The sequence below is a fragment of the Parasteatoda tepidariorum genome, chromosome 4, assembly GCF_043381705.1.
Source record: "Parasteatoda tepidariorum isolate YZ-2023 chromosome 4, CAS_Ptep_4.0, whole genome shotgun sequence".
In the NCBI taxonomy this organism is placed as follows: Eukaryota; Metazoa; Arthropoda; class Arachnida; order Araneae; family Theridiidae; genus Parasteatoda; species Parasteatoda tepidariorum.
In genome coordinates, this window is record NC_092207.1 from 63,158,418 (window position 1) to 63,171,104 (window position 12,687).

Below are 12,687 nucleotides of genomic sequence, written 5' to 3' on the forward strand. Positions count from 1 at the left end.
CCCGAACGAAATAATACGAAATACGAATATATACGAAATACATACGAATATATACGAAAATAATACGAATATATACGAAATAATAATACCTGAAATTTGTAACATGTCACAGTTACAACAAAAAAGAAAAGTATTGAAACGAAAAAGAACTTACATCATTTAGGATAAATTATGGAATTTAAAAATTTGAGAAAACTTCTCTATGGAGCAACGGAAATCGGAGACTAACTGACGGTAACTCATTTTTGTGACGTTTAACAATAGTTTTGAGAATCGTTCTTGTTAACAAATGTCGCTCGATGAAGCACTTTCGAAATCTTTCGAAATTGTGTTCAAAAATATCAGTTCTCCCGTTTAAAAACTGGAAGTAAATAGTTCGTGAATATCACAACTATTTTCCTACAACAATGTAATAATTTGATCTCTTAAGACTCATTAAAAATACTTTTGTAATTTTTTAACAGAATTTTGACATAGAATTCATACTTCAGAGAAGTTGGAAAGACCCACGCATAAGATTCAACGGCACAGGCCGGCATGAATATATCAATGGCTTATCCCATGCAGATGGTATCTGGATGCCAAATACGAATATGCTTAAATATGGTGGTTTTAACATTATGATACCTCATATGAAATATATATATATATATATATATATGGGCAAATCTCTACAACCTTTAACTTTTGATTAAAAAAGAAAAATTAAAAAAAATATAGGCACACTATTTTTACATCTCCAGAATTGTTTGAAAATGTATGAAATATCAGAAAATAATCGTGAACATCGAGAATTTTGATGCCCTTATAAGTATAAACAAAAAATTAAAATTTTTCATTATTCCATATTTACCCTTTATTTTTCATCAAAAATTATTAGTGTCATAAATAAATTGAAAAATTTTAATATTGAATTAAATTGTTATAAAATGTATAGAAAGGCTTACTTTAATTATTTTCAGTCAAAAAATATCTTCAATTAGTAAAACATAGGGAAAAAACTAATTTCTGATATGTTAAATTCAATGAATTAATCCTGAGGTTACGGTTTGACAGGGTTACGGTCTGGACAACCTACGGAATAGATTGAAAACTTTACTTAGATGCAACGCAATGCGATGCACACAACACAGAAAATAAATTAGGCAATGACAAACGTGTGCGCAAAATTTTGATTGATTTTAACATTTACTTTTTAGATCTGCGTCTGGTTACGGTCTTGACATCGTTGATGTTACCTCACCGAATGACAGTTTGTGATAAATTCGATTAATTTATAATTACTGCAAATAAAAATATTTATCTATAATAATGATACAAATTTGTTCTACTTTAAATAAGCTTTTGGAATATCACTAACAAAAAACTCGCAGAATTGGATTGTATACTTTTTTTTCAATTTTCGATGGTTACGGTTTGACGTGCCAAAATTTCGCGACAAACTTTAAGTGTTTGCAAAAGCCAATATTCACGAAAAATATCATTCAAGAAAATATGATAGTACAGCTGAGCTACTAAATTATGTCTTTAGTGATTTTCAGATTTTTTTTAAACGGAATACATATTGAAAAAAAAAAAAGTATGTTAAACACTCTAAGCGACACTCATGAAAAGTTGTCAAATGTAGGATTGAAGTAAGAAATGACAGCCAAAAGCAAGTTATTCGCGATCGAAACCGTACGTATCTTAAAGTTAATAATGCATAGTTACTCCTGTAATTTTATTGGAATTAATTTTCCCATATTATGTTATATATTTATAAGAAAAGTTTGAAGACACCATAGGTTAAAGGTTCTAGAGATTTGCCCATATATATATATATATATTTCGCATTTATAGTTAAACNTATATATATATTTAGATTCTCTTATGATTTTGGTTACCGTAAAATTCTTCACATTATAAATGTTAACATGTTATAAATTGCTCTAATTTTTCATGAATGCAAAATAGTGGCGAGCAAAAATTTAGTTCGGCTATTATCTTCGAAATTTCATGCCCTGTGTGTCTAGGTATGTACACCCACAATTAATGATTAATTTTTATTATAAATTTAGTCTAAAACACAGGTTGTAATTTAAAGGTAGTAATTTTTATTTAATTAAAACAAAAATATAAAATTATATATAAGAGCATTGAGCTATTTATCAAAAGACAATTTGAGATCATTTTATTGACATCGTCGAGGCCGTCTATCATATGATGGTTATAATTTCGAACTTCAAAAATTAAGAATTTTATCACGTGCACAGTTTTTTTTACGTGTTTCACCGGTTCCCTGTGACGTCACCTACTTAATGAGGTCGTGTAATGTTATGCATGGGACAAAACTGTCATTCTATATATACGAAAGAGTTGAATGGCAAACGCAACAAACGCGTCTATATGTTGTAGATTTAAACTTTACTAACCTGATAATTTTTTTCTTAGAAGCTTACTATGTTTTGTTATTTTAGTTTTACAAGAAATCGGTAGTTTCTTTATAATATAACCCAAACATTATGAGCTCTAGTCACATTTTATGATATAAATTATAGATTTTATACTAATATCGACATTAACCAGAAAAATACTGTCCATGAATTTGGTTTCAATCTGTGTTATTCTATTGTATATATTGTGAGACGAGAGACATTATTACAACTTGAAACTTTACACGTGAAAGGAAAAAATTAAGCTTAAAAAAAATTTCAAATGTTATTTAACTTACTTCTGTAGATAGGAATCTAAATTTTTTATTGTTATTTGCTATTTTATGTAATTATGTAGTGCGGTTATGATTTTAAATATGTTCATTTAGAATATAATTAGATTTCTATGTGCATGAAAGTTTACTAAGGAAAGCAAAAGTAAACAAGGGGTCGTTAAAAAAGTACGTACATCCCGAAGGGGGGGATTTGCTATTTTGTACGGTTTTGTACGATGGGGAGGGGGGGAGGTATTATACAAATTACGTTCATTATAAGCATGCACCAAATTTCACTTTTCCTGTACATGTATTATACATATGTTTGTTCTTGTATTTTTTTTCACACGGCGACCACTTGTTAGAATGAGTAAATCAGTTCTCAAAAAAAGTTGTCTCGCAAAATAAAAAATTGCGACCTCCAAATTTTACCCGAAACTTTTTCTTGTACCGGGTGAAATTTTACATCAGTCGCAGACAAGAGTAACACTGAATTGGTGTCTCTCAAGAAGCATTTGGAATGTCCTTGGGAAAATACTGTAGATTAATTGTATTGATTGTAGGAAATTATTACATTGATCAGATAAGATTGTTTTATTTATTGATTCAAAGATAAAGTTGGGTGTTATTGTTTAAATAATTTAAATGAATACATTATTTTAAATAAATATTTAATTTTATTTAAAACAAAATTATTTTAATTTTTATGAAAAAGGGGGGTAGACTAATTAAATGTATGTACTCTAAGGGGGGGGGAGTAAGACCTTATGTACGATAATGTTAAAATTTCTCCATTTTTGTGTACGTACTTTTTGAACGGCCCCCAAGTGAAACAAATATAACTTTTCTGTTTTAAAATTCGTCAACTTTAAGGTTAACTGAGATTTCCTTATTACGTCAGGTAAAGAGTTTGATTTTAAAGCCTATAAAAAAGTAAATAAATAAAAATAAAAAAATAAGAGGAAGAAGGATTGTCCTCTGGAGCGCTTCAGTATGGGCTGGAGCCCATACTGAAGAGTAAAAATTTTCTGTTGTACCATTTATAATGACATACTTACAAAATTAACTTTATACAAAATTTGCAAAAAATTAACTTATTATGTGATAATACTTTTATAATAATTTTTATGCGCAATTCACTTGTTTTGGCTAACTTTATAAAAAATGAAATCATGTTTCATAGAAGTAATTATTTCTTCGAACTAAGTGATTTTATATTGAAATTATTATATAGACGTACTATGCGGAAGAAAGAGAAAAAAATTTAAGCACCTTTAATAACTTTTAATGTAATGATAGGATTTTTACATACTAAGACTCAATCTTAATGGTTTGAGAGCTTAACTTTAAATATGCTAATTAAATAGAGCAGAAATAAGATTTAAATTATCTTTTTTTTAAACTTATTAACTAGGATATTATTTGATCGATTGCTCTCAATTTTTTCATTTTGCCATTTAAAATTACATTCTTTAAAATCATGCAAAAATTGGCAAATTCAAATTCGAATTTAACAAAACTTACTTACAACTCAAACAAAACAAAACTTACAATTCAAAAACTTTTGAACTTATATTAAATAAAATAACAAGGAATTTTAAAAAAAATTATTATTAAAAAAAAATTATTGTGTTTTGTGCAAAAATGGTGCGAAGTTGAATTTTACAACTAAGTGCAAAAATTGTTAAATTAACTTGAAAAGTTCTCAAGATATGGCGAAATACATAAAAAGTAAAATTATCATTTAGGGGGTTTAAACTTTCCACATATCTTTTGGCCAAAGTATTGAGACCCTACTGTTTAGATCCCACTCCCCCATATTTTGAGGGTCAGGAATCCAAATTCGTTGATAAAAAGGTGTGTTTATTCAGAGGAAGTACATTTATGTCTAATTTAGTAAGTTTAAATATCGCTTACACTTGCACTAACTAATTAGCATATTTAAGATTGAGTCGTGGCGATAATATGAAACTGCTACAAATTCATAAAACCGAAACATTCTGGGACTATCCGGTTCATTAGGTTACAAAACAAGAATAGTTTTTATCTACTCCACCCCATCCTGCTACAATAGAAGCTTCAGAAACGTTACAAACCGTTCTTGACTTTAAAAATAATTAATAATATCTAATTGTCTGGAAGAAAGAGCATGAAACAATAGCAATAAGTATTATGGGTTTTCTAAAAATTTTTTTAAAGAATCGCGTTGATTCTTTTGAATTGATTAGAAGATGTCTGTGTTTCTATTAAATAAAATAAATAGAACAGAAACACAGAAGTGGTCTTTAAATTCAAATGTATGATAAATAATAGTTTGCAGATAATTTGTTTTCTAATAACAATATTATTTTGTAGTTACGTATTTTAATTTGATAACAATGCTACATATTAATAAACAGTATGACAGTAATGTTTCGATTTCTAATTAGTTAGACCTAAAAAATAACCTTTTTTCAAACAATTAGAGCCGAAGAAAATTAAAAGATTAGATTAAATTAGAGTAAAGGTATGACTTGTGGTTTGAAATTAAAACTTGAAACAATTCCAAAAACTGCAATTTTTTGCACAACAATGGTTAATAAAATATTACCATTGTTAATTCAGTGGAATATTTCACTCATTATCCCTTTATCATTTTTTTCCTGTTCTGTATACTATATATGATTACACGATTATACTAATGATTGAAAAATAGCACAATTCATGAAACTGAAAATTTTATTTCTGTTTTAAATTTCTCACGTAGCAAATTTCAAAAGTATGTTATCTCAATTTAAATGCTACTCATATCAAATAAAAATTTCGCATATTAAATGCTGATAATGAAGCTTATCTAATTGCTTCTCAACGCAGCCTGTTGGCCTAACTTGCATAACTTTCATATTTTCAGTTTATAATATTTTTCTAAAAAAAAAACCTGTTAAAAAGCTATTTTCAATAATTCTAAACACGCAATTTTTAATGAAAACTAATTTCTGGAACAACCTATGAAAAACATTTTCTTTATTATATTTCATGATGTATTTCGTAAGTTGATGAAACAAGGTTGTAAAAGTGTATTTAATTTTATAATTTACGAACCGAATCACGTGCTGTTCGACATTGATAATACTAAATTTCATTATTTATAACTTTTTCGGAAACATTTAAATTTCTTACCATGTACAGTGATTTGTGGTGTTTTTATACATTTCATTTTAAGCATTTGGTTGTGAAATCGTATGTAACATCAGATTTGCAGTCGAAGAAAATTTGCAGGAGTTGGAGTCGGAAAAAATTTGCTCGACTCTGACTCCTGTTACTTTAAGGTTAGGTTCTCTTGGTTAAAGAAGAAATGTAACGAGCGTATGATTTTTTTAACCGAAAATGTAGAAATTCAACCTTTGCGAGAGATTTTTCAGTTCTCAGGATGATGCCAGCAAAATAAGATTTTCCCATCACCTTTTTATTTCTTCTTCTTTTGTATTCTGCAAATTTTCACAAGCTTTAATCTTTGTTTTATCAGTCATTAAATAGATTTGTTGCTAACTGTTGCAACTAACTTGTGTAAATCTAACTTGCATAACTTTGATACTTTTAGTTTCTACTATTTTAAAAAAAAAACTGCTAAAACGTTATTTTTAATCATTTAAAACTCGCTATATTTTATGAAAGCTAATAGCTTGGACAACTAATGAAAACATTATCTTCATTATTTCATGATGAATATAGTAAGGTGATGCAACAGGGTAGTAAAAGTATAATTAATTCAATAATTTGCGAACCCAATCACATGCAGTTCGGTATTGATAATACTAAATTTCATTATTTATAACTTTTAAGAAAATATTTAAATTTCTTAAAATGTGTGGTAATTTATGGTGTTTTTATGCATTTCACTTCGATTGTGAAATCGTATGCAACATCAAAGAATCGGAGTTAAAGCAGATTTTACAGGAGTCAGAAAAAAATTTGCTCAACTCCGACTATAAGATCAAGTCCTGTATGTTAAATGTTAAAAGAATAAATGTTACGAGATTATAACTTTAACCGAAACTGTAGCACAACAACTTCTGTGAGGGACTTTTCAGTTCACACGTGATACCGGCAAAATAGGACAAATAGATTTTTTAATCACCTTTTAATTTCTCTTCCCTTTGTATTCTTTGAATTTTTACAAGCGTTAATCTTTGTTTTAAGCTTTCATCAAATAGATTTTGCTTTGTTGTAAACTGTTTGCTAAATTCTTTCGTAGATCTCTTCCTGTTAATTTTTCTTTGTGCCGCGAAGTATAACTGCCTCAGGTGGAAACAGAAACAAATTTGTTTATCTAAAGGAAATTATTAAGAAAAATATTTACAATAACTATGAACAAAATATTTCCCAAATAAATTTCGTGATAAGTATTTAAATTATAATTTGCTTCAAATTTAATGTATTACACTTAAACATTCGTGAGTTTATGTTTGATAGAACCATTAAAATAGTACATACATTCCAAAAACAAGTTTTAAATTTAACTCAGTTGAAAAGTTAATTAGGAGGATTTACAAATAAATACAATTTGTAATGGTTTACTAATTCCAGAATATTTTCTAAAGAATCTTTTATAGTTTTAAGATGTCTATTAATGCATGAGATATTAATATATAGCTCTTTTCTTATAATGGTTTTGCACAAATTCAATATTTTGTACAAATATATTTATTAATTATTTTACAACTATTATGTCATTATAAAAAATGTAATTATTTTTTATAAAACTCCTTTAATTCCTATCATATATAAAAAAAATGGAAATATATCATATAAAATTAATATTATAATGGTAATATTAATATTTTCCGAGGATTCTGAAAAAATTTTAATAACTTATAAGTCGGAGTTAAACTCTCAAACGAGTCGAAGTCGAACATTTCAAGTGCCGACATCGACAGAATTCTATTTAGCATAATTCTTCAATATGTTAAGCGCGATATAAAATTCTCCAGAACACAATTAATTTCTTAAGAAATTTGAATGTCTTTACTAGCTTAGAAAGACTATATTTATTCACTATCTCACACCATACTACTGAATTATACGGCAATAAAAAATTCTCTTACGCGCTTCTTTGTCCCATTCAACAAATGAGGTTTTCTGAATGCAGCATTTAGGGAAAGCTGATGCAGCTCCTGAAAGGGTACAAAACACTGGTACCGTTTCTAGTTCTTTATTATTAATACCTCTTATACACACAATGCCTAATCCTTCCCTGTGTCATGAATTTTAAACAAATAGGTTTACACTATTTTCTCATATTTACCATTCAAATGAATAATAATTTTCTTTAAAAAATATCAGAAATGAAAATAATCCGAATCCTTTTGAAATATTGTTTCCAAATCCAGTATTTTATTTTAAAGCTTAAAAACTATGTGTTAAATTTAAAACTTTAAAATAATTCAATTTCATATAAATGTAAATTAAAAAAATGAAAAGTGCTTTGGCCTTTTTTTTTTATAAATATGGACCAAAAAATCGGACAAACACGTATTTCTGACACATATCGTTGATAAAAAAAATCTTAAATAACAAATAGATCATATCAAATCACGAAGCGTGAAATATCACCTTCAGAATTACATTTTACTAAAGTGTTCGAAGCGTGAAACGTTTGAATATTTTCACCATCTATAATAATAAAAGAAAGAGCATGTGTGCTTGTGTCTGTGCGTCTCCCCTATTCCTTAATCGTTTAAACAAAAACCTTCAAATTTGGGCAGCTGGTGAAAGTGACAATTTTAGCCAATGAGGCTTAACATCATTCAAAATTTCAATTAACAGGTTATGGAGGGACGTTAGAAAAATCAATGTTTCAGCATTACGCATTAACGAAAATCAAATTGCAGACGATTTTGTTTCTGGATTATTGCAGACGATTATTTACTGGATGGCAACCATGATGCATCCTTGCTTACATCTCTATATAATCAAAAAAAAAAGTTTCACTGAGAGTTTATTACCGTTCTTCAACAATTATTTATTTTTGAATAAGTCATGTACGCTGAAGGTAAATCAAACTGATTGGTATGTGAAATAATCGAATAAGTATTTTTAAAACTATATGAGACTACGATGTGCTTGTTTTGTTTACGATTTATAAATGCGTTTTTATAAATCTAAACAAGGCAAAAGCAAAGGTAATTGAAATTTTAAAAAAATAAGTGATGTTTATGAGTTTATATTAGTTATAATAATAATTATTAAAGTTCAACATTCCTGGAGAATATTGCTTGATTGTGGTTAATTTTGACTATCATAAATTGGCAGCAATTCATAACATCATTTTTTGGTGCCGAACGATTTTGAATATATTCATTTATTTATAGATGAGGTGAACTTCCATAAACTTGTTTTGATTAATCTAATTACGTAAAGTCAGGCAGAAGGGCAGAAATTAAATAAAGATAAATAAATAAATTTAATTATTTTAATTGTGTCGCTATTTGCCTTTCAGATTTGTACATGATTACGTAGTGTTGATTAATACGGAATTATTAATTTCTATTATACTTCTTACGAAAAACGGATATTTAGCTGCTCGCTATAAATATGCAAATTTTAAAAGACATTATTTAATGTTCTAAACGAATTTTTTATTCATAAACTTCCCATTTCTAAAATAAAAAAATAGCTATATCCTTTTAAAAAAAAGTGAGAAAAATAAAGATTTTTGTTAAATAGAGTCACAGTAACATAACTGAAATATACTTTTGTATTTATTTTTAATTGATAACTGTGTAGCGGTAGAAAAAAAAATGGAATAAATGTTGCAATCACAGCTGTGAAACCCGAACTATTGCAAGTTAAATAGTTTTCCAATTGTTCTTAATATGCATGGATGGTTTCGGAAAATTTTCTGCTCATTTTAATTATTATTAATTTAAATTACAACTGTTGTCACATTCATTTTGAAAACTAAAACAAAACAATAAGACACATAACTTCAAATTAGTATGCCTTTAGGAAAGGTTTGCAATGTATCATTAAAGATTTCTTTGAAATTAAGGAATATAACAAACTGATTTTTTTTATTGCTTTTTAAAAGAATGATCATTCGTTAAAGCAGGCAAATTTTTTAAAACATTAAATTTTTTTTTTAATTGAAAATTTTTTATTTTTTGCTCATATTTGTAAGAATATGCATTTATATTTTTTTTAGTTTTCATTAATTATGCTTTTATTTATTTTAATGAAATTGATGCATTTTTGCATGCATTTTTTTTTACTTAAAATTTTTATTAATATTTGTTTTATATTTTCTATTTCTCATTCTTATTTTTTTTATTTCAATTACCATTGCTTTTGCCTTGTTTAGATTTATAAAAACACATTTCTAAATCGTAAACAAAACAAACGCACCGTAGTCTCATATAGCTTTAAATATACTAATTCGATTACCTTTTCTATGTGCCTTATACTTTTCAAACTTAATCGAAATTTCAACCGCAATTTCCCGAAAATCAAGTTTTTTAATGTAAAGAATGCAATAAAAAATATGAAAAATTCATTATAATTTTTTAGTGCAGTCAATTTTTATTCAGGATTTCTTTTTTTTTTTCATTTTCATTTATTAATTATTATTACTTTTTACTTGTTTAATTACTTGTTTTAACAACGTCACCTAAACATTTTAACAACGTTCGACTTTTTTCACAAAATTAAGTGACTTATGAAATTACTTTATTTTTTTATTATTATTCTGCATATATAGATCAGTATTAATGCAAACATCAATAGTATCAGTACAAAAATTCTTTCCTTTCTTTTTTTTTTCAAAACAATTCTTTATTATAATTTTTTTATTTGAATTATTCTGAAAGTTTACATAAAATAAAAATAAAAATAAAAACACATGTAACTTTGAGAACATTTAAAACGATTTCAAAACAAATTAAAAGTTTTATTTGATACCTTCTAACGCTTTCGCCAATTTGGAGGAATGCTTTTCCCCAATACGTGATTTTCCTATGTATTAAACAAGTAGAAATGAATGCGGAGAAAAAAATTCTGGTGAAAATGTGTTAATTTATTTATTTTGTTTCATTTTATTTTTTTACTTGTAGGACCGTAAAGGTTAAGGAACATGAAAAATATTTTATTTCAATTATTTTTAATGAAATTGCAAAACTAGAACCATTTAATCCAACTTTTCATTAATTTCAGGAAGAAAAAAAAATCTATATATTGTATTATTTCATTAATTAATGAAATGTTACATTTTGAAATAAATTCTTTTCACTTAAATTTCTTTTTTTTTAATGTTCTAAAGCATTTCCCTCATCTAATTAATTTTTTTATTTATCTTTTAACATTATTTATGATTAGTACGGACGTAAATTGAGACAATTGTTTTATCATTTTATTTAATTATTTTATTAATTATTTTATGGACATAAAGTACCACGAAGAGGGCATGACCGATCACTTAGCAATTTGATAATTGCAATGAAAAAAAAAATTTTGGTCGGTAACAAGGGATTTAGTGAAATTATTTGCTTTTCTTCATTCGCGTTATTGGATATTGTGCATATGATATTTGGATCTATGACTGTCCGTACGTCAGTAATCAAATTTTTTTTTAAAATTTGCCTTTTAAAAAATGCATCACAAATGTTTCTCTGTTTCACCAAATGCTATTCTATGTCAATTGCATAAGATTGTACAAAATAAAAAATTTATTTAAGGAAAAACCGACCTTAAGAGAAATGAAAAAATAGTAAAGCAAAAGTTTTGCTTTAGAACAATTTTGTTAACAGCCCATAAATTTCATTAATAATATCAAATATCTTAATGAAATTAACGAAATTTTAAAATTAATTTGTGAAATTAGGAAATTTTAATTGAATTTTTTAAAGGACGAAATTTTATTCATCTTTTTAAAACAAAAAATATATTACTAAAATCTTTCTCACATTATCTTAAATCTAGAATAAAAAATATTCAATTTCTCGTTGAAAATGAGATTGTAAAGAAATTTTTCAGTTAACAAAATTTCAAAATTCCAAATAGTTTGTTTTTCTTTTTTTTCGGTTTTCAAAATTATTTGCAGGTGCTAAATGCAACTTTAGTTCGCTCTTAATCAACATAATATTGTTTTACTAATAGTTTACTGTTATTAGTATTAAAACATATTTGTCAAAAATTCATACATTGTAAATTTTTTATTCCTCTATTTGTTTTGCAGTCTTATAATCAAAAATGCTTTTAAAAGAAGCTTTAAAAAAGATATTTTCAAAAAAAATTGTTTCAGGCATTGTTTCCAATGAAAAATTTCAAATGATCTTTGCACATCATTGCACATTATACGTTAAAAATAATTTGACTTTAACATTCGGAAAAAAATTAACCAAGTAAAATTAAAAATACAATAATTTATTATTTGTTAAATATGACTATATTTACCTGATCAAATCGGTATTCCAATCAAATTCCGTTAAAAAAAAAAATTCTTTTTTTATCGACCGGAAAATCACAAAAAACGATATCTCATCCACATCCAACCTCCTGTAATCATAAGATCTTCTGAATGAAATAGAAGGGTAAAACTCAGAGAGAAATATTTTTTACGGCAGACGATGGAAAAGGTAAATTCAAAGTGCGCATGCGTCCGCTTCTCAAAGTTTACTTCCGCTCTGATTTCACGTGCGGCCAGCATTCTTATTGGTGGACCGCTACAGGTGACGTTGAATTCTTTTCGGTAAAACTAGATGCCGTTTCTGTTCAAGAAATGAGAAGGAAAAAAAATAGTAAAGTGAAAGTATTTCCACCCTAACACTCACCTCCGGGGCAAAAACGTGGCTTTGTTTATGTGTATATCTTTTTTTTTTCTCCGAAAGATTACGGTAAAACCCTTCATTTCCCAAACAGTTACAGGCGTTTCATCCTAAATGAATCACGTTTTTCAAGTGTTTCTTTCGTTTTCTTAATAAAACGAAAGAATTTTATTACTAATTGTAGGGGCTGTCCATTAATGATGT

At 26.9% G+C, this 12,687-nt stretch overlaps 1 protein-coding gene across 1 annotated transcript in view; it reads right to left on the reverse strand.

Moving 5' to 3' along the window:
* The window catches only part of LOC107445614 (sodium- and chloride-dependent GABA transporter 1-like), a 69,285-nt gene extending 56,978 nt beyond the window's left edge, over positions 1-12,307 (reverse strand). Inside the window, exon 1 of the mRNA XM_043047937.2 lies at positions 12,113-12,307. The gene's annotated coding sequence lies outside the window, so the exon portion shown is untranslated. The remainder of the gene's footprint in view (positions 1-12,112) is intronic.
* Between the last annotated feature and the right edge of the window lie 380 nt (positions 12,308-12,687).